This window comes from Sphaeramia orbicularis, chromosome 22 (assembly GCF_902148855.1).
Source record: "Sphaeramia orbicularis chromosome 22, fSphaOr1.1, whole genome shotgun sequence".
NCBI lineage: Eukaryota > Metazoa > Chordata > Actinopteri > Kurtiformes > Apogonidae > Sphaeramia > Sphaeramia orbicularis.
The window spans coordinates 8,790,509-8,808,913 of record NC_043978.1 but is presented as its reverse complement, the minus strand read 5'-3'; the positions used below and the strand labels follow the sequence as shown (position 1 = coordinate 8,808,913).

General features: G+C 41.4%; 1 long non-coding RNA gene across 1 annotated transcript; it reads left to right on the top strand.

The window, feature by feature from the left end:
• The first annotated feature begins 329 nt into the window (after positions 1-329).
• Positions 330-18,193, top strand: LOC115414151 (uncharacterized). The gene is made up of 3 exons (XR_003934580.1): positions 330-340; positions 12,047-12,052; positions 18,018-18,193. It is a non-coding gene; the product is annotated as an uncharacterized LOC115414151 (long non-coding RNA).
• Positions 18,194-18,405: the final 212 nt, after the last annotated feature.

Genomic DNA, 18,405 nt, shown 5'->3' with positions numbered 1-18,405 from the left:
CGTTAAAGTCAGCTTTAATGGGCAGAAAAAAGCACTAATTAAGCAGCACTCCAACAGTTAAAGAACTCAATAACAGTGAGCGTCGGGACAAAGACGACCTCTCACTCTGCTTTACAAACTGGGGTTTTTTCTCGTCTCTGTCACTATTCTACTCGATGCAAAGAAGCCAATTATTGACGGTGTGGTGTTGAAGGTGGTGGTGTTGTGGAGCGGCGGTGGGAGCTTTGTACCCGTAAATACAGCCTCATTAAAGCCTGAACAGAGCAGGAGTCAGCACCACCGAGCAGGAGAAGGAGACTGCATTCACACTCCTCCTTCCTCCTGGTCTCGTCCTGGTCTCGTCCTCTGTCTTCATCGGGGGGGGGGGGGGGGGTCTGGGGGCCCCTGAATGAGGCCGATGAAGTGGCCGTGATTGTGTCGGTGTCCGGCCCTTTAATTGGAGCCTCCTTCGCTCCTCGCTGTCTCAGAGGTAATTGCTGTGAGCTTCAGGAGGCCACAGTGTTGGTTTAAGGGCCCCCGACCTTTGACCCCCGGCTAAAAGTCCCCCCCCCTCGCAGCCCTTTTCTCGGGGGCTGTGAATGTGTGCGCGAGTGTGTTTTGTGTCTTTGTTCGGCGTTGACAAGGTAAAGACAGACGAGGAGAAAGGCCGAGCGACGGCGGACGGGGGACAAACCCCACACCTTTTTTTTTTTTTTTTTTTAATCCTTAAACTTTATTGAATCAAATCTGGACATACATTCTGATGAATTACAGAAAAACACTTTTTTCCAGACTGAGCATAGAATATCAACCTTATGCTGAACAGTATTTGTAAAGAACACTGTAAAAAATCTGTAATTTAACAGAATTTGCACTGTTTATTTTATGGATTTTTCCTGTATTTTTATGACACAGGAAAATATCAATGAAATGACAAAAATAGACTGTGATTTTACATGTCAAATAAATGTCAAAAAAACTGTAACTGTGAATAACCAAAAAATTTCCATTTTTTAAATTTTTTTTTCTTTTTTCATACAAAAACACAGTTAAAATACATTTGCAAATGTATCATAATTTCACAAATATTTCTTTTCTATTCATGAGATTAAACTGTTGATTTAAAGTTTAATACTGAAAAAAATAATAAAATGAGATAAAATTACTGACAATTAACCATAAAAGAAGTATTTGTTCTGTAAGTTTAACAAGACTTGTTTGTTAATTGACAAATATCTTGTGTAATTACAGGAGGTTTTACAACAAAAGTGTTGAATAAATGTATTTTGGTGAATCTATAACATGTATAAGCACTGATAAACTGTCCAAATGCAGTTTTTATCAGTGAATTGTACAACTTAGTCGCACAGAAAATTTTACATATATCTATATCTATATCTATCTATCTATCTATCTATCTATCTATCTATCTATCTATCTATCTATCTATCTATCTATCTATCTATATATATATATATATATATATATATATTTATTTATTTATATATATACACACACACACACACACACATATATATTGTCGTGGAAATTTACCGTTCAACTGTTAACTCACACAAAGAAAAAGGGAGAAAGTTAGAGTTAAAATAATAAATGCATTTATTGAGAAATCAATCACAGACAAAGCTCTGTAAATGAAGTCTGATTAATCAAGAGAAAACTAAAGATTATATATATATATATATATATATATATATATATATATATATATATATATATATATATATATATATATATATATAATTTCATTGTTTTAATACATGTAAATATTCTTTATTAAACATTAAAAAGTCAAAAAAAACCAAAAAAAAAACCAAAGCAAAATCTCATGTAAAGTTAGGGCAAAAAACTGTATTTCAATTCTGGAAAATTACTGTATTTTTATGAGATGGTTATTTTCCATTATTTTACAGTATTTTTTCGGCACCCCTGCTGCCTGAATAATACCATTTTTTACAGTTTTTTTTTTTGTTTTTTTTTTACAGTGAACATTATAAAGAAAAAATAAATAAATAAAAAATAAAAGTAAAAAAATAAAAGACAGCAGTCTATTCAGGTATCAATACATTTAAATTTTCATACAGAATCAAGGCTTTTGTAGTTTTTACATGTTTCAGTGTTTTTCTGAAGTTTGTTATTTCATTTATATAAATTGAGAACAGTGGGTGGTTCTTCATAAATCTACATCTGTGGATAAATTGTTTAGCAAAAATAATTAAAGTGTTGTACATAATTTCTTGTTTTTGGTTTTCCATTATAATTCCAAATTGAATGTCTTTATAATTCCATTTGGGGTGTTTGAGTGTCCTCAGATGTCCAGTCTTGAAATGCAGTCCAAAATGTCCTGGTGTATGAGAAGTGAAAAAACAAATGTTCCGAAGATTCAATTTCAGATTCACAGAAAACACAATTATTTTTCTCAATATTAAATCTTTTTCTCATAAAGTCATTACAAGGACAAATATCATTTAGTGTTTTAAAAACCCGACACCTGAGGATGGCGCAAACTTCCTCTGACGCCACGCAAACGGACCCGTGAGCACGTGACCACGTGACCATGTGACCATGTGACCATGTGACCACATGACCACATGACCACATGACCACGGGCACGAAATGGGAACAGAGAACGAAGTGACTCGTTAAAGGGACGTTCCACTGTTTTTTACACCGTGAGCCTGACTGCCATCACATTTAACGCACTGAAAAAAAGAACATGTGACGTAAATAAACGGACTGGAATTTGGAATATTCATCTGAAAGATTATGTTTTACATTTATTTACTTATTTAAAATTAAACTTGTTCAGATTATTTGAGTTACATCCAAGAATTTTCATCTTCAGCTGAACCTCACTCAGATATTACAACTAATTTTAAACAATATTTATACAAAGTGCTCAGATGTTTGTTTTTTCATTTTTTTGTTCTGGTTTTGAGTTTCATATATATATATATATACATATATATATATATATATATATATATATATATATATATATATATATATATATATATATATATATACTGTTAGTTTAATTAAACTCAACTGAATTAACTCATTTTAGGTTTAACATGGAATGTCTTCATTTTTTAGAAGCTGAAAAAAGCTGAATAAGTGACTCTCATCACATTTCAAACTGTTTTTCATGGTTGAGTTTCATGAGTTCATGTGTGGTTTTAGTTTTAATGAATAGTTTTAGGGTTTTTTTTTATTAGTTTTGTCTGAATATTTATCTTGAAAGACCATTTCAAAGATTTTTTTTAAATTATTGGGTCTTAATCTTGTTCAGATTATTTGACGACCCCATTTAGATATTACAAGTGATTTTAAGTAATATTTATAATAAAACCAGCTCCATTTTTGGGATGACTATGGACGACACAGGAAGTGTTTACCTTCAACACATTTATACTTGTTTTATGCAGTTTTTCTGATACATATCTGCTGAGTCATTACATCTCCATAAAACCATAGATTTACCATAGATTAAAAAAAAAAAAATCTTACTATGAAGACTTGAAACAAGTATGTTCTGCTTAAAATAAGAATATTATCATTCTATAATCTTTAGATACAACGGTGTATCAGTGCCACATAAGAAAATAAAAGCACTTGTCACTACGAGAATAAACTCATAAAATATTGAGAGAAAACCCAAAATATTATGTGAATAAAGTCGTAGTTTAAAAAAAAAAGAATTCCTAATTTAACAAAAATAATGTCTTAATATTTCCAGCATGAAGACACTTAATATCATGAGAGAAGAGTCATAGTTTAAAAAAAAAAACCTCATAATGTAACAAGAATAATGTTGTACTTTTATAACATTAAAGTTGTAATGTTTTGGGAAAAAATTCACAATAGTGCGATTAAAACGTCATCATGTATAAATTGTAAGGCTTTAACCTTTTTGGTGACAGAGTTTCTGTTTACAGCGAACGCAAGAAGCGAAGTGATGGTGGGCGGGGCTAATAGGCTCAGTATTTGGTGGGTGGGGCCAATAGTCTCAATATTTGTCCTTTGTGTGTAAACCCCAAATGAAAGTAGAACCTCATAGAATGTTCCCAGTTCTACATGAGGAGACCAGTGGGTACGACTTTATTCTGGTAAATTATATTTTTCCACGTTTTTAAATTGTGACTTTATTCTCCAAATATTACGACTTTATTTTCCAAATATTACAACTTTATTCTTGTAGTGGCCAGTGTTTTTTTTCTCATGTGGCCCTAATACACCATTGTACGTAGATAATAGTTTCTTATTTTAATAAAACTTGATAAGTGTAATTTTCTTACTGCCGATAATTTGACTTGAAATACAACATTTTAACCCAAAAATGAGTTTTAAAAAAATGTATTTTTGTACAGGCCTTTTTTTTTTTTTTTTTTTTGCAGTGGCAGAAGAATCATTCAGCTGTTTTTATTTTGATTTCATTTTTTTATTTGGGGTTTTGAGTTTATTGCTTTAACTCTATTGAACTGAAGAGACCAGATTTGGACTGTTTTGAGTTCGTTTCAGTTCAGGTGTTTCAGGTTTTATATAAAAGTCTTCATTTGTAGAAGCTGAAGAACTGACTCCCATCAGATTTAACAGATGAAATATTCAACTGTTTTTATTTTATCTTTCAGTTTGGGTTTGGAGTTTTATTTTTTCATTCGTACAGTTGTTTATTGATTAGTTTTAGACTGTTGTTCATCAGTTTTGTCTTAATTTGCAGATGTTAAAAAGGCTGAATAACTGACCTGCATCACATTTTACAGACAAAACATTCAGATGTTTATATTTCAGTTTTTTGTTTGGGTTTGACTTTATTTAGTATTAGTTTAATTACATTTAACTGAATTAACTAGTTTTAGAATTTTTCAGCTTCAATGTGTGATGTCTTCATTTTGTACAAGCTGAAAAAGGCTGAATAACCGACTGTATCACATTTCAGACAGAATGTTCGACTGTTTTTTATGGTTGAGTTTTATGAGTGTTGTATGTGGTGTTTAATTTATTGACCTACAGCTGATTGTTTTAGTTTGTCGTTTTGTTTTGTTTTTGTTCGTTTCAGTTTTTCAGGTTTCATGTGGAACGTCTTAATGTTTTAGAAGCTGAAAAAGGTTGAAGAACTTCCCTCACATTTCACAGACGTTTTTATTTCATCTTTTATTTGGACTTTTGAGTTTATTACTTTAATTATATTGAACTGAATAGGTCAGATTTGGACTGTTTTGAGTGCGTTTTGGTTTAGATTTTTCAGATTTTATGTGAAAAGTCTTCATTTGCAGAAGCTGAAAAAGGCTGAAGAACTTCCCTCACATTTCAGATGAAACTTTCAGCTGTTTTTTGTTGTTTTTTTCATCTTTTTATTTGGGTTTTGAATGTTATTTTTTCGTACACAGTGTTATTTTAATTTATGCAACTGAAATGACTAGTTTTAGATCGTTTTTTGTTAGTTTTGTTTTAAAGGGAAGGGAAGGGAGAAAGGAAAAAAGGAAAGGAAAGGAAAAGAAAAGAAAAGAAAAGAAGGAAAGAAGGAAAGAAAGGAAGGAAAGCAGGAGAGGAGAGGAGAGGAGAGGAGAGGAGAGGAGAGGAGAGGAGAGGAGAGGAGAGGAGAGGAGAGGAGAGGAGAGGAGAGGAGAGGAGAGGAGAGGAGAGGAGAGGAGAGGAGAGGAGAGGAGAGGAGAGGAGAGGAGAAAAAAAGGAAAGGAAAGAGACGGAAAGGAAAGGAAAGGAAAGGAAAGGAAAGGAAAGGAAAGGAAAGGAAAGGAAAGGAAAGGAAAGGAAAGGAAAGGAAAGGAAAGCAGAAGGAAGAGACAGAAAAAGAGGAGATGAAGAAGGATAAGGAACATCACTGCTGAAGAAAAGAGCATAGGAAAGGAAATAAGGAAAGGAAAGTAGGGAACACTAAAGGAAATAAGAGGAAAGGAAACAAAAGAAGCAGTAAAAGTAAAAACAGTCAATGGAACAAAGATCCTCCAGACAGACAGACAGCACCAGGGGGATGATGGGAAATGGAGGCAGCTGCCGTGTGTGTGTGTGTGTGTGTGTGTGTGTGTGTGTGTGTGTGTGTGTGTGTGTGTGTGTGTGTGTGTGTGTGTGTGTGTGTGTGTGTGCAGGCTGTAATGACATGCAGTGTGTGTCATTTACATGGATGTATATGTATGGGTTTACAGGTTCACACAGCACAGACTGAGCGTGTGCAAACAGCCAATCAGAGGCTGACGCGGCGTTAATGCATTCATTAAAGCCTTCGTTACCGCGGGAGACGAGTGGAAATTCACTTTGACACTCGACGACAGCGTGGAATCTGCAGCCGCTCCACAAACAAAGGCTTTTACCTTATGAGAACTGGGACTTCCTGTTTCAGTTGGAGAGCCTGGAGGTTCTACTGGGTTTTACTGGGTTCTACTGGGCTCTACTGGGTTCTACTGGGTTCTACTGGGTTCTACTGGGTTCTACTGGGTTTTACTGGGCTCTACTGGGTTCTACTGGGTTCTACTGGGTTCTACTGGGTTCTACTGGGTTCTAGTGCAGGGCTGTAGAACTCATTTTAGTTCCGGTTCAGGATCAGACCAGTCAAATATTAACATAATAACCTATAAATATTGACAACTATGAACTTTACTCTGTTTTAGAACGAATGTATGTTTGACACCTCGGTTCTACTGGGTTCTACTGTGACCACGTTGCCACAGAACCACAGGCTGATCCTTTAACGTCCTGGCGGTGGTCATGTCAGGTGTCGGCCTTCGGTCCATGTGTGAACCGGCGCCGCTGATGGATCGGTCTTAATATTTACGTTCCGTCTTTAATCAGCCAATCCCAGTGAGGCCTCGTCCGTCTGTTGGTCATCGCTCTTCTTCTCTGCCGGGTTTGTGGGTAGTTGGCGTCGACCTCCGGCTGATCCCCGCCGGCTTCGGGTGTTTGGAGTCAGACTTCAGCTCCGTCTGATCTATCGGCCGCTGTGTTTAAAACCAAACCGTCACAGACTCACTCAGCACCGCTGGATGGATGGCACACCGGGGACGTTTACCCAGACTCCTCTGCTCCGTCAGCGGCCCATTGGTCCGGTCATTAGACCGTCATACATCAGAGCGGACCTGACCTCCGCTACGGCTCAGTCTGAAGGTTTTACAAAGAGAAACCAGAGAAATGGATGAAAACACAAGCGCAGAAAAGTCCGACCTTGAACTCTGTGTCCAGGATGGGAAATGAATTTAGGTTCAGTTTTATGGCGTTTGTCACTGTTTTTGTCTTTTACATCTTTAGACCTTAAACGTCATCTGGAAAACTGAGCAATTTATCAGGGTTCATCCATTTTGCAAAACTGTAAAATAGAAATAATGAAAAATTCCCATCAAATGTAGGAAAAGTTGAGCCACTTTTAAGAATGTAAAGGAGGTGAAAGTACAGATATTTGTGTTAAACAAAAAAATGAAGACATGAAAATATCACAGAAGTGAAGAAAGTATCTGATCAAATACAGTAAATGAACACTGAGTGAAAACACAAATGAGCAGATTCTAAACTCCATTTCCCATAAGCCTCCACAGCATCGGACTGACATGTCAGTGTCCTGTTAAGAACTGCAGCTCCTTCTACATGTGTTCCGTTCTTCTTCATGTGTTCAGTTCTTCTTCATGTGTTTGGTTCTTCTTCATGTGTTTGGTTCTTCTTCATGTGTTCAGTTCTTCGTGTGTTTGGTTCTTCTTCATGTGTTCAATTCTTCATGTGTTTGGTTCTTCTTCATGTGTTTGGTTCTTCTTCATGTGTTTGGTTCTTCTTCATGTGTTCAGTTCTTCATGTGTTTGGTTCTTCTTCATGTGTTAAGTTCTTTTTTGTGTGTTTGGTTCTTTTTCATGTGTTCAATTCTTCGTGTGTTTGGTTCTTCTTCATGTGTTTGGTTCTTCTTCATGTGTTGGGTTTGTAGTTCTTTTTTGTGTGTTTGGTTCTTGTTCTTGGGTTGGGTCTGGTGTTCTTCTTCATGTGTTTGGTTCTTCTTCGTGTGTTTGGTGCTTGTTCTTGTGTTGGATCCGTGATTCTTGTTCTTGTGTTCTGTCCGTGGTTCTTGTTCTTGTGTTCTGTCCGTGGTTCTTGTTCTTGTGTTGGGTCAGTGGTTCTTGTTCTTGTGTTCTGTCCGTGGTTCTTGTTCTTGTGTTGGGTCAGTGGTTCTTGTTCATATGTTGGTTCTGTAGTTCTTTTTTATGTGTTCGGTTCTTCTTAGTGTTTGGTTCTTGTTTTTGTGCTGGGTCTGTGGTTGTTCTTCACGTGTTTGGTTCTTCTTCATATGTTGGTTCTGGTGTTCTTCTTTGTGTGTTTGGTTCTTCTTCATGTGTTTGGTTTTTCTTCATGTGTTGAGTCTGTAGTTCTTTTTTATGTGTTTGGTTCTTCTTCGTGTGTTCAGTTCTTAGTGTGTTTGGTTCTTCTTCATGTGTTGGGTTCTTGTTCTTGTGTTCTGTCCGTGGTTCTGTGTTCTGCTTGTCTCGTTAAACCATCATGTAGTTGATGTTAGATCTGATCGGGGGCGTCGTCATCTATGGATCAGAGGTCAAAGGTCACCACAGAGGTCGTCTGGTCGTTATGGAAACACTTAGACTCACATATCAGACTCCGGTCTACCTTCAAGACCTCAAGGCCATGATTTTGCGGCCATCTTTATTCGGTAAACCGCTGGATCTACGTCAGTACTTTACAGAACATGAAGCTAAGTGGGAATGCTAACGCTAAGGCTCCAACGCAGGCTGGTGCCGGTTTTTACAGAACATTTGTCTTTTGGTGGTTCTTTGGGTTGACTCAAGGTCAAGGTTCTAATAGTTTTGGATTTTTCATTCTAGTTTAGTTTTATTTAGTTTGGACTTTTTTCTCTAATTCAGTTAGTTTTAATTTGTTTTTAGAGCAGGTTTGCTAGTTTTTATTAGTTTTCGTTTTTTCTAAATGCTTAGTTTTAGTTTCTTTATATATTTTCTCTTCTTCTCCGTCGTATTCAAATAAATCCCAGACAGGACTCTGCTGCTTTCTCCCAACTTTAGTCTCTATGTTTCCAGGTAGAGTGGGGACCAGAAGACGACTGGAAACCACAAGTGACCACAAGTGACGGACCGTCAAGTGTCGTATGGTGCTGCTAGCTAAAATTGCGAAATAAATCGATTACATATCAATCTGACATTGACAAAGATGAAAACGAAGGGAATTTAATCCATAATTTTTATTTGTTTTAGTTAGTTTTGTAAACACACAATACAGCTTCAGTTAGTTATCGTTTTTCCTTTTAATTATAGTTTTTATTAATTTCAGTTAACAAAAATGTTTTTTCAATTCTAGTTTTTGTCATTTCATTAGTTTTCGTTAACGTTAATAACCTTGGTTGAGGTTGGATCACGTTCCCACAAATCAACCACAGTCTGAGCCGTGATCGTCGCAGAAACACGAGGTGATTCATTCCGATCCTGACGCTGAAAACCTCCAGCTGTTCGTATCACACCTGGTTTTATGGTGGTTTATGAAGCAAACCCGGGTCAGATGGAGTTAACGAAAGTCCGCGTTGGCGACCTCTCCACTCCGACACATCTGATGAATAACCTACAAACTGCAGACGTTCTGTTAAACAAACACAGATCTGTAAAGACCAAAACCCTGAGCTCGACTGCAGCAGAAGACGCTGACCTCTGGTTGTGGTTGTGGCGTAAACTCTGGAACACAGCTGCTGTTTTCATGTAAATGTTGTGCAAATTTTACCCAAGTCTCTCTGAAGTTGTGTAAAATGTTAATGAGTGTTTCCACTGATAAATTAATGGGATGTGAATCTTCAGCAGCTCCTCACAAACTGCTGAAAATCACAGCTCATGAAAACACGCGTTAACTTCCTCGTCCTCAGTCTTCGTTCCTTCGATGGAGTTGAACACACATGACAAGTGGACAACTCTCCAGAGGACACTCGCTAATCAACTCCAACCACGTGCGGTGACCTCTGACCCCCAACGCCGGCGAAGCTTTCGTCATCGTTCTAACACAAACACACGGCGAGATGCGAAGCAGCTGGAGCACACACACCTCTGCGTCGCCTTTCATCGGCGGCCAATCAGGAAGCACATGCACCGAAGCACACGTCATGGGACAGGACTGAAGGTCTGGGTCTGTTTCTACATGTGAAACTGTCAAATAAGGAGTGAGGAGGCGAAGAAGAAACCCAGCTTTAAGAAGAAGAAAGAGGAAAAAGAAGAAGAACAAGGAAGAAGAAGAACAAGAAGAAGAAGAACAAGGAAGAAGAAAAAGAAGAACAAGGAAGAAGAAGACAAAGAAGAAGAAGAAAAAGAAGAAAAACAAGGAAGAAGAACAAGACAAAGAAGAACAAAAAGAAGAACAAGGAAGAGAAAAGAAGAAGAACAAGGAAGAAGAACAACAAGGAAGAAGAAGAAGATGAAGAAGAAAAAGAAGAACAAGGAAGAAGACGAAGAAGAATAAAAAGAAGAACAACAAGAAGAAAAAGAAGAACAACTAAGAAGAAGAAGAAAAAGAAGAAGAAAAGGAAGAAGAAGAAGACAAAGAAAAAAAGAAGAGGAAAAAGAAGAACAAGGAAGAGGAAGAAAAACAAGAAAAAAGAAGAAAAAAGAAGAAGAAGGACAAGGAAGAAGAGGAAAAAGACGAACACGGAAGAAGAAGAAGAAGAAAGAAGAAGAAGAAGAAGAAGAAGAAGAAGAAGAAGAAGAAGAAGTGTGGATCAGGGGGTGGAGCACCAACCAACCACATCCACTGAAACCGTCATGTGACCACGACTGAGGAGGTTCAGCCTTTGGTAAAACCTGAAGGAAGTTCACTCCAAAAAAGGGGTGTCTAAAAACCAGATGAAAACACGAAATCTGACTGAAAACAAGTGAAACATCTGTCCATGCAGCAAGAGAATTTCACTGGACCAGGTTTCTGGAATTCAGATTCAGTTAAATCTAGAAATCAGCCTGTCAACAGATGAATGAACACTTAAAATAAGACATTAACAGACTGACCTCATGAAATCACACTGTACGTCATGTCCGTTTTTATGGCGTTTCATGTGTTATACGTACGCATTTTCATCCTTTAGTGTGTTATTCAACGGCATTTGATCGTGTGTCAATTTACGCCAAGATTTCCGGTTTACAGATCTGTGGCCCCTAACTCTAACCCTAACTTTTTCTGTTATGCACGGCTCACAGAGGTCTTTTTTATTTATATTCAGTATTTCCTCATTTATTTTACCTTTTACTTGTTTAAAAGGTTCTAAAAGTCTCTTCTCAAAAAACAATTAATAGCCATGTTCGATAAAATAAACATCAAAACCATTTCCAAAAAAGGAATGAAAGGGAGGGGAAACTGTGGGAAATGAATTTAAGGATGGGAATTTGTGATAAAATTAGCATCAGGATTGGAGATTAGGGTTAGGATAGAAAATAAAATAAGTGTAGGGGTTGGGGTTGAAATTTGGGTTAGTGGTTAAGGGTAGGGTTAAGATAAGGGGGTAGGGTTAGTGGTTTTTTCATAATAAATATGATAAAAAATTCAAGTCTGTTTTAAGCATTTATTACATATAGTAATGATAATTAATGGAAATAGTTATTGGACCAAAACACCTTAATAAAAAAAAAAAAAAAAGCCATGGTGATTATAATCAAGATTTTAATTTTAATTAAGCATTGTGTATGGTATAGATACAATTTCACTTTACAATCAGAACTTTTTGCTTGAAAAATGAATTATTGTAATGTCAGGTCCACTCCTGTGGAGCCCCCCCCAGTGGTCTGGTCTGTTCACTGCACATGCACAACTCACGCGCACAACTCACGTTTGACTATTGGCTTGACAGCAAGCTTCTTTTTTTTTTTTTTACCGAAAAGACAACAAAAAAGCAAGAGTCTGTGATAACGTTAGTACAAGCACAGAATCCAAATGCAGAACTCAGACAACAAAAATTAGTTCCAAAAGATTTATTATTCACACACAGGGGAAAAAATATTATGAGTGACAGAATCTTGAGGATAATGGTTGGAGATTTCCTCCTCTGATTCGTCCTCCGGATCGAGGGCAGCAGCCCGTCTCCCCGAGCGGTGTTAGGAGTGTTTTCCCCGACTGGGGAAAAGCAAAGGGAGGTCAGGGACGGAAACAGGTCATACACAGGCAGGCTAACAATCGAGCAACAGGACATAAGGACAAGGCAAACTCACGTACCGGTAGTCAGGGCGAGAAGGTCAAAACCAGGTATCAGATGAGGCAGACAAAACCGACAGGGATCAGGCAGAAGACGAGAAACCGAGGAATCCAAAACAGGTCAAAAAACAGGCAGGCAAACGAACAAACGAGGTCAAGAGCGCTGGTCTGAACTACTGGAGTTACAAACTGGCGACCGACAAAAGGAAGAGACAGGGTTTAAATACACAAAAGGGAGGGAAGACAACTAGACACAGGTGGAACAAATCAGGGCGGAGACAGGTAATCAGGTCAGAGGTGAGGAAGATCAGGGAACAGGAAGTAAAGACGACAGACAAGACACATGAGGGAAAACTTAACAAAATAAAACAGGAAGTGACAAACAAAACATAAAAGACAGACAAAACCAGACTATCGTCTGGCTGCAGGTGTGACAGTACCCCCCCTCCTAGGGACGGCACCAGACGGACCAGGAACATCAGGATGGCTCTGATGAAACTGTTGAATCAGGTCCGGATCCAGAATGCGAGACGCTGGCACCCAGGAACGCTCTTCAGGTCCATAACCCTCCCAGTCCACAAGGTATTGGAACCCTCTTCCCCGGCGGCGAGCTGCCATCAAACGGCGGACCGTGTAAGCCGGATCCCCATCAATCATCCGTGGCGGCGGAGGAGGTTGGGTGGGTGGGACCAGATGGCTCTCCTTCACAGGTTTGATTTGGCTGACGTGGAAAGTGGGATGGATCCTCATAGACCTTGGTAACTTCAGGCGAACAGAAACAGGATTAATAACTTTTGATATAGGGAATGGACCTACAAACCTGGGTGCCAACTTGCGACTCTCAATCCGCAGCGGGAGATGTTTAGCAGACAGCCAAACCCTCTGGTCAGGATGGTAAACGGGGGCTGGGCTCCTATGGGCATCCGCCGAGGTCTTGTAACGGCCCGACGCCTTCAATAGGGCCTGTCTAGCTCGGGCCCAAGTCCTTTTGCAGCGATGGATGAGAGCCAGGGCTGAAGGCACGCCCACCTCCTTCTCCAATGAAGGAAACAAGGGCGGCTGATAACCATACACAACATGGAAGGGAGAAAGCCCAGAAGAAGCACTGGGCAGAGAGTTATGAGCGAACTCCACCCACAACAGATGACGGCTCCAGGAGGCGGGATTCTGGGAGGCCAACACACGGAGACCCACCTCCAGGACCTGGTTAAGCCTCTCTGTTTGGCCATTAGTCTGCGGGTGAAAACCAGAGGACAGACTGACAGAGGCACCAACAAGGGAACAAAAAGCCTTCCAAAAACTGGCCACGAACTGAGGCCCCCTATCGGAGACCACGTCTCTGGGAAAACCATGTAAACGAAAAACATGAGTCAGTAGCGCCTCAGCTGTCTCCTTAGCCGAGGGCAGTTTAGGCAGTGGAATAAAATGCACCATCTTGGAGAATCTATCCACCACAGTGAGAACCACCGTGTTACCATTAGACAGGGGCAAACCTGTTACAAAATCCAGGGCGATGTCTGACCAGGGTCTTCTGGGAACAGGTAACGGACGCAACTCCCCCATGGGAGCCTTATTGGAGACTTTACAGGCCGCACACACTGGACATGCGGCCACATATTCGGTGACGTCCCTTTCCATGGCTGGCCACCAAAAGCGCTGTTTCACCACAAACAGGGTCCTCTTCACCCCAGGATGGCATGCCATCTTCGAAGCATGGCCCCACTGGATCACCTGAGAACGAAGGCGAGGAGGGACAAACAGACGGTCTGGCGGGACGCCATCCGGAACTTCACAATCATTAAGGGCCTCCATGACCAACTTCTCCACCCCCCACTGAAAAGCCCCAATAACACAGGAACTGGGCAAAATAGTCTCAGGTTCAGACAAGGGGGTGTCAGGAGAGAAAACCCTGGAGAGAGCATCCGGCTTCCCATTCTTAGAGCCAGGACGGTAGGAAAGGGTAAAGTTAAAGCGGGTGAAAAATAGAGCCCACCTGGCCTGACAAGAGTTGAGACACTTAGCTGAGCGCAGATACTCCAGATTCTTATGATCAGTCCAGATAAGAAATGGCACGTCCGTCCCCTCCAGCCAATGGCGCCATTCTTCCAACGCCACCTTAATGGCCAGCAGCTCACGGTTACCAATGTCATAGTTCTTCTCTGCAGGAGACAATCTTTTAGAGAGATAAGCACAGGGGTGGAGCCTATTATCAGTGGCGGAGCGTTGTGAAATGACCGCCCCAACACCCAAATCAGAGGCGTCGACTTCCACCACAAACTGCAGAGCTGGGTCAGGAACGGACAGGATGGGAGCCGTGGAGAACACCCCCTTCAGGTGGTTGAAGGCCTTTTCAGCTTCCGGGTTCCACCTGAACACAGACTTTGAAGAGGTGAGAGAATGCAGGGGAGCAGCCACACTGCTGAACCCCCGAATAAACTTCCTATAGAAGTTAGCGAAGCCCAAAAATCTTTGAACATCTTTTCTGGAAGCTGGGGTCGGCCACTCCCTGACCGCACTAACCTTTTCAGGATCCATCTGGACGCTTCCTTCTGAGATGATGAAGCCCAAAAAGGACACCGAGGGCTGGTGAAATTCACATTTCTCCGCTTTGACAAACAGTTGGTTAGCCAGGAGTCTTTGAAGCACTTGTCGCACATGATGAATGTGAGTCTCTTCATCTGGAGAAAAAATCAAAATATCGTCCAGGTAGACAAACACAAAAACATTAAGCATGTCTCGGAGAACATCATTAACCAATGCCTGGAAAACAGCGGGGGCGTTGGTTAGACCAAAAGGCATCACCAAGTACTCGTAATGCCCACTAGGGGTGTTAAACGCCGTCTTCCACTCATCACCCTCTCTGATACGGACTAAGTGGTAGGCATTACGGAGGTCTAATTTGGAGAAAACCTTAGCACCATGCAACAGCTCAAAGGCGGAAGACATTAATGGTAAGGGATACCTGTTTCGGACAGTAATGTCGTTAAGCCCCCTATAATCAATACAGGGCCTGAGGGTCTTGTCCTTCTTGTCCACAAAAAAGAAGCCTGCTCCTGCAGGCGACGATGAGGGCCTAATTAACCCAGCAGCCAAGGACTCGTCAATGTACTTCTTCATAGCTAGGTTCTCAGGGCCGGACAGGGAATATAATCTCCCTTTAGGGGGAGAAGTACCAGGGCGTAGATCAATAGCACAAACATAAGGGCGATGAGGTGGCAAAGCCGTAGCCTTTGACTTACTAAACACTTCCTTTAAGTCATGATAACACAGGGGCACCTTTTCTAAGGCAGGGAAATCCTTATTTTCCTCCTTGGGCATGCTAACAGGGGCTACAGAAATTTGTGACATCACAGGAGAACTAACAGGTAATTTAACAAACTTGCATCGTGTTTCACAATCTTTACACCAGGAATAAACCTCCCCTGTGTCCCAATCAATGAATGGTTTGTGGATCTGTAGCCAAGGATACCCCAAAATGAGTGGTTGAGTTTCTGAGTTATATATATGAAAGCTAATGCTTTCAGTGTGTCCGTCGAGAAACTGCACAGTCACCGGCTCAGTACAATGAGTGATCCGACAGATCACATGCTCATCCAGGGCTCGGGCCTCCAACGGACGCTGGATCGGGGTAGAGACGAGTCCCAGCTTAGTTACTAAGTTCTGGTCCATAAGGTTAGCGTCGGACCCAGAGTCGATCAGGACGGGGTGCTGGAGAGACAGAATTAGAGCACAACAGAACCACAGGAAACGGACGAGTTACAGTGGACAAACACACAGTTCTGCTCAACAGCGACCCCTCACCAGTCTTGGCATCAGGCCTAAGGGTGCAGTTGCTTACTCTATGCCCACTTTGACCACAATAAAGACAAAGCCCCTCCGTCATGCGTCGGCGGCGTTCCTCCGAGGAAATGTGAGTCCGTCCCAACTGCATGGGCTCCTCCTTGTTCCCACCAGTCTCTGCTACTGGAAGACGTATCATCTCACGGCCAGGACCCCTGCTGGACGAAGCGCCGACCTCAGGTTCCATGGACTGCCAAACTGATTCCTGATCAGCGACCCGGATAGCCTCGGTGATAACTTCGTCTAAGGAGGTGAGTTGTTGGCAGAGCGCCATCTCCCGGCCGACAGAGCGATTAAGACCGGACAAAAAAGCAGTAATCAGGGCCTGGTTGTTCCACCCAGACTCCACTGCTAAAGATCGAAAAGCGCTCACATACTGCCTGATGGTCCGCTCTCCCTGTCTAAGCCTCATAATCTGATGGCCTGCGAACTGGGTCCGAACCGGGTGGTCATAAACCCGCTTAAGTTCGGATACCAAGGCCGAAAAAGACAAAACAGCAGGAGAACCTTGTTCAAAAAGTGCATTAAAGTAGCTGAGAGGAGGGCCTTCTAGCAAACTAGCCAGATAAGCAATCTTTACAGAGTCTTTGGCAAAACGAACAGGTTGTGAATCAAAAATTAACTGGATCTGAGTCAAAAAATCACGACAAGTGTCAGGATTACCAGAATACTTGGAGGGTGCCGGAATGTTCGGCTCAGCCGAGTCTCGAACAGGCGGACTGGTGGACCTATTCTCGCTTGACACAGCCGCGGCTTGAGTACTAGTGAGCATAGCAACCTGAGAAGTTAGCTGGTTCATTTTATCGAGTAGGGTGTGGAGAGCCTGATCATGTCCCCCTAGCCTGTGCCCCTGAGACTGAATAGCCTCCTTGACCTGTGTGAGTTCTGCTGGATTCATACTTTGGCCAGTTTGTACTGTGATAACGTTAGTACAAGCACAGAATCCAAATGCAGAACTCAGACAACAAAAATTAGTTCCAAAAGATTTATTATTCACACACAGGTGAAAAAATATTATGAGTGACAGAATCTTGAGGATAATGGTTGGAGATTTCCTCCTCTGATTCGTCCTCCGGATCGAGGGCAGCAGCCCGTCTCCCCGAGCGGTGTTAGGAGTGTTTTCCCCGACTGGGGAAAAGCAAAGGGAGGTCAGGGACGGAAACAGGTCATACACAGGCAGGCTAACAATCGAGCAACAGGACATAAGGACTAGGCAAACTCACGTACCGGTAGTCAGGGCGAGAAGGTCAAAACCAGATCAGATGAGGCAGACAAAACCGACAGGGATCAGGCAGAAGACGAGAAACCGAGGAATCCAAAACAGGTCAAAAAACAGGCAGGCAAACGAACAAACGAGGTCAAGAACGCTGGTCTGAACTACTGGAGTTACAAACTGGCGACCGACAAAAGGAAGAGACAGGGTTTAAATACACAAAAGGGAGGGAAGACAACTAGACACAGGTGGAACAAATCAGGGCGGAGACAGGTAATCAGGTCAGAGGTGAGGAAGATCAGGGAACAGGAAGTAAAGACGACAGACAAGACACATGAGGGAAAGCTTAACAAAATAAAACAGGAAGTGACAAACAAAACATAAAAGACAGACAAAACCAGACTATCGTCTGGCTGCAGGTGTGACAGAGTCAGAGGCAGAAGAAAGAAGAAACGCCGTGCATCACCTGCGGGTAGGTCATGGAACTTAATTACAGGGAAATGTGTTATCATTGTTATACAAAGACCAAGCCAGAGCTAGCAGCTAACAGCTAACAGCTAGCTAACCACTGGACAGCTAACAGCTAGCTAACCACTGGACAGCTAACAGCTAGCTAACCACTGGACAGCTAACAGCTAGCTAACCACTGGACAGCATAAAACAAACAAACAAACAGAATCATGTTGGGCCCCTGGTACAAAAAAAAGGCACCGGAAACAACCTGTCGGAGCTGGGGGGGGGCTGTGATTGGCGGGGGTAAGGGTGGGGCGGGGTTTAGCAGCAGTTGGACATGGAAGAGGGGCGGGGGTGCACGCGGTTGGCCTTTCCTATACGGTCGTCATGTTTCCAGGTCTCATCTACGCATGTGCTCTGCATATCTGTCAGAATACGTCAGAATGGAGGCTAGTACGAAGCGGAAGAAATGAACAGGCTGGCATATATTCATACAAACAGTAGCAAAAAGTGCACATTCACTGTATTCTTTCACATAACTTTTATTAATTTAAATATTTTGAGCCAAGCATCCATGCAGCCTGTCATATAAGCATTCAGTGCAGCTCAAGCAGGGGGCAGTTGTCAGTCAGGGAATTTCCTGGACTTTCCCGATTCCATCAGCATCTGTAACTCTGCAACACGGCGTTGGTGAAACAGGTCATTTACTTTACGTTCATTAAAACGTACTCAGA